Consider the following 4878-nt stretch of genomic DNA (forward strand, 5'->3'; position numbering starts at 1 on the left):
AGTGATGACTAAACGTCATGTGGTATTTGCTACAGGATCCTGACACAGAGAAATAACATTGGGTGCAATCTGAGAGAATCTTAATGTGGGCTTTAATTAATAATAATGTATGGATATTTGTAAATTATAACAAATGTATCAACCAATGTAATATGTTAATAACAGGGAAAACTGGGCTCAAGGTATATGGGAAAGCTCTGTCCTATCTTCTCTATTTTTCTGTAAATCTAAGACTGTTCTAAAAATTAAAGTATGTTCAAAAGCAATGCACGGCTGCAGAGCAATCAGGGTGGGTAGGGTTGGGCCGGTAGCCGCGCTGCTGGGGCTGTTGATGGCGCAGCTCGGCCACCCTCCCAGAGAGAGCGGGCGGGTGCGGCCCGGGCCTCACTGACCCGCCAGCGCCCGCCCGCACATGGCCTGGTTCCTTCTCTCCCGCCCCAAGGCTTAGGCCGCTTGAGATAGACGCTGCCCTTGGCTGCGCTGGCGCCGGCGGAATCGGGCTCCCCCTGGTGGCCGCGGGGTCTGCGATGCTCTGGCTCCTGTGGCCTCGGGAAACCAATTCTAAAGGAATTGGATGAATACTATGAGAAATGTAAGCGTGAGACCGACGGTACACCGAAGAGGAGACTTTTACATTGCACTCAGAGAGCTTTGATTCGGAGCCAGGAACTGCGCAATGAAAAGATTCAGATTGTGAGTCAGATGACAAAGCTAGTTGAGAACGTACCAGACAAGTGCAGAGCCATGTGGAACTTTTTGAGGCACATCAAGAGATCAGTGATACTACCGGCAACAGTGGCAAAACCTGCCAAGATAAGCCGAAGAATAAGACCATCCCTCAAACAGAAAAGCCCAATAATAAGAGATCTCGGTGACGATGCCACAATGAGAATCGAGAGATTGCATCTAATAATCACCATCATGATGCACCACCTCAGGAACGCTGAAGGTGAAGAAAGCAAAACATCAAAGAAAAAGAAATGCTTTAAGGCCAAAGCAGAGTGGAGCATCCCCTGTAGATCTTCCCACTGACCTGAATGAAGCAATGTACTGGTGTTCAATCAGGTCTCCTATGGAGAAATGACAGGCTGTGACAATGAGGAGTTCTCTACAGAGTATTTTCATTTCTCTTGCATGGGACATAATCATAAAGCAAAGGTGAATGGTACTGTCTCAAATTTAGAGGAGAAAATGAAAAAAAAAATGGACAAAGCACTGGAGAAATAAGAGAGAGAGAGAGAGAGAGACAGGGAGAGGGTAGTTTGTGTACATTCATTTAATAGTGAGGAAACAAAAGAAACCTGTGTATTTCTTACATTGTCCCCTTTGTTGAGGTGCAAGGATTGTAAAATGTGTATTTTTAAAGAATGTTAGGAAAGGAGCTATTTCTTTTATAGGAGTGGCACTGATTTTTTTTTTCCTTTTGTTTTCACTGGTAAACACATGTAACAAGAAAGTGGCCTGTGGATAAACATTTTAGAAACTACAAATATAGGTTTGAATTAAATAATCAAGTGAGTCTCAGACTGATTTCTTTCTTTTTTTTGTGTGTGGCTGGAAGCAACCTAATGCCTTAAAATGTGGAAAGAAAAAGATCTCATTTGATAAAAATAATGAAAAATATTTCATTTAATAAAAATAATGTTATCACTTCATGAAAAGATTTTTTTAAAATTAGCCATGTTGCTAAACATAAAATGCATAGCAAATCTGTGTCTTGCTACCATAATGTATATCCTTATAATAATTCAATAACAAAGGCTTAAAATTAGAAGATTATTTTTAAAAATGATAAATGGTTACATTTTACTGACAAATATTTTATATACTGGCCCATACCCCCAACGGACATTTTAAAATTATTTGAGTACATTTTATATTAAGCCAAACGGAAGTGGTCTTGTCACATCAAATCAAGCTGTTAATATCACAGATCATAATATAGCAGTCTTGAATCTATATAAGCTGTATAAATGTACATTTCCAAGTTAACTTGCTGTATTATTGTTGGAAATGCAGCCAGGTGCCATTGTGAAACCAAGGAATGTTTCCTCTTGTATATATGAAAGCTGTACAGAAGTGACATTAAAAAATAAATGAAACTTGGCCAAAGGAAAAAAAAGAAAAAAGCAGTGGAGGGAGAAGGAGCATTTCACTCCACCCTCTCTCTGAGACGTCTTGCAGCCCCACGGGACCCTCCTCCTCCCCGACAAGGTCACTTCCAGAACTCACTCTTGGGGACGTCAGTGCCAGATCCCTGGTCCCCTCCCTGCCTCCTCCTCACAGCCCCTTTCCGCCAGTAGCAGTGCCACTGTTTTCCCACAGGAGGACAGGGAGGACGCTGTAGTCTGCAGCCCCCCGCCCCCTTGCTTTTGGATCTTGCTGCCAGAGCCCAGAGAGAGGCACAGGAGCGCAGCTTCCTCGGCGTTGTGCACACAGAGCTGGCGGCACAACCTCCGCGGCGCACCCTCCCAGTCAGTCCTAGCCTCCAGGGCTGGGATGTGAGAAAGGAAAGCCCCCAGCGCCAGGCCGTGCCCGAAGCCCGCCTTCGAAGTGCCCCAGAGAGCGCACTGGGAACTCACGGCTGCAGCCCTTTGGCCATAGCACCGCTGGATGGGAGCTGCGAGGCGCCCTGGGTGCCGGCTACCGAGTTCCGCTCTTCGGAGAGAGCACAGTGGAGACCACCGCCCTAGACTGAGTCCCGCTTCCTGCCCACTCACCCGGAGTGGCGCACAACCCCTCCAGCCCGCCTGCACCGCACCCTCTGTAACCCCAACATCCCCAGCACAGCCTCTAGGCTCCCGCCCTTCACAGCACCACCGATTCCCAGGGAGAGCGCGGCCGCCGCGACTCCCTGCTGGCGCTGCTGCCGCCGCCATGCAAGCTGCGCGCTGGGGTACCCGGGCTCGCCCCCTCGGGGGCTGGACGGGAGGGCTTGCGCCAAGAGGCCGGGAGGAGGCACCCTGTGAAGTCTGTACTGTTCAGCCGCTTCTGCATTCTCCTGAAACTGGATCCGCATTCTTACCACCATGCTCGACGCGGACACGCGCAGGCCGGCGCCACGGCTCACCCCGCGCCCCTACTTTTCTCCGTACGTGGCTGGTCGCGGGGACCCCGACTCCGGCTCCGCAGAGGCAGTCGGGACGGCGAGCGAGGCGGGACGCCGAAAACGAAACTAGTCAACAGCCACAGGCCAGAGCCGCCGCTGCCCACCCTCTCTGCCATCGCGCCCACCTGCAAGGCCGCCGGGTGCGGAAAGCCGGGCTGACCGCTTGCCAGTACGTTTCGCCAGGCGGCGCCGCTGTGCTGGACCCTGGTGGAGAACTGGGCCTCGCGGCGAGCTGCTGAGCCGCTTCCCGCCGGGGCCAGGCTGCCCAGCGCGCACCTGCACGTGCCCACCCGGCGGCGCTACCAGAGGCACCAGCACCAGCGCCCGCAAGCCCGGCGTGCTCTCTTCACCGCAGATGACAACACCCAGACTGGAGCGCTTCCAGGAGGTACGGCGGCCGGCCCTCTCCAACTGGGGGGGACGCGGGCAGGAGGCGTCCCGGGGACCTGCAGGGCAGCGGTCGCAACGCCCACTTGCGCTTCCAGCTGCACTTTTGGGGTTTCCTGCCCTCCGTACACCCATTCCGGACTCCTGCTGGAGCTATTCCTTGAGGGCAGTCCGCAGATTTCGCAGTCTGTTGGAGTGGAAGGTGGGTGAAGAGGGACGCTTGTAGCACAGGGGGTGGGGTTGGGAATTGGCCTGTGGTTTGCCACCCACCTGGCCCTGAGATGGGTCCAAGGCAATAGCCCAGGCGGGAGGCCCAGCAGTGATTGCCAGGAACTGGGACGCTGGTCCACCTGAGGATGGAGCTCCAAGGGGAGGCGCTGCAGCCCCTGAGTGGAGCAGGTTGGTGAAGCGAACTAACAGACATCACAGTGTCCTGGGGCTCAGAGAGGGATCCTGCACAGTGAGGGGCAGGCTTGGTGTCCTCCGAGGCCTGTCAGCCCCTAGATTCTGAATCTAAAACATATGGGAAAGAAACATGGAGAAATGGACTAAAAACCACCCATAAGCAAATTTGTCTTGTATGGCCCCATGGGAAGGAAAGTGCTTATGAAAACACTGACTTCTATGGGGGGTCCCTGCCTCCATCCTTCTCACAGCCCCTTTTTGACCCCTGAAAATTTCTTTTTCAAGAAACTCTCTCTGGCAAAAGAGTTGAGATTGTTCTGCTCTAAGTGAGGCCTTTCTCTAAGACCTCCCTGTGGCATACTGGTGGCCGGGCTGCTCCCTTGCATGGGCTGTTGCCTCCCAGAGCTTGCTGTGGGGTCTGGTTTGCAGCCTCGTATCCCTGTTGCTGAGCTGGCACATGTGTGCACTACAAAGGCCCTGCATGCAATCAGCAGGCACGGGGTTAGGATAGGTGTTATTTCTTGAGACTGGTGTTTTGCCTTTGGATGTGCGTGCACACTGCAGATGAGACTGGCTTGCCTAGTTTTGTTTTGTTTTTCCTTCCCTTAAACAATTATAGCTACAAGAAATCTTGGAAGTTTTTGGCAATCTCACTTGACCAATGCCTTCCTCCACCCAAAATTCCTTGACATCCTGCCTCCCTGCACCCCACCTGCTCCCCAGTCCCTCTCCCCCACCCCTGAAAGCAAGCTGGATGTTCTGAAGATTCTGAGCTGGTCACTGGGAACTGATCAAATATCCTGTATCTCTAGTATCCATACATGCTAACTGCCCCCACACTTTCATCCTATCCCCTCAGCTTTGCTTTCTTAACCTGAGGACTTAGCTACTCTGTATCCTTTCAGTTTAATTTTTCTGCATGTGTGGTGTTTAAAATCAATTTCTTAAGGGCAATTGCAGCCTGATTTTCTTTCATC

The 4878-nt window shown here is 51.4% G+C and overlaps 1 pseudogene; it reads left to right on the forward strand.

Moving 5' to 3' along the window:
• The first annotated feature begins 331 nt into the window (after positions 1–331).
• Positions 332–2693, forward strand: LOC119519342 (annotated as a pseudogene).
• The last annotated feature ends 2185 nt before the right edge of the window (positions 2694–4878 follow it).

This window comes from Choloepus didactylus, chromosome 23 (assembly GCF_015220235.1).
Source record: "Choloepus didactylus isolate mChoDid1 chromosome 23, mChoDid1.pri, whole genome shotgun sequence".
Lineage (NCBI taxonomy): Eukaryota > Metazoa > Chordata > Mammalia > Pilosa > Megalonychidae > Choloepus > Choloepus didactylus.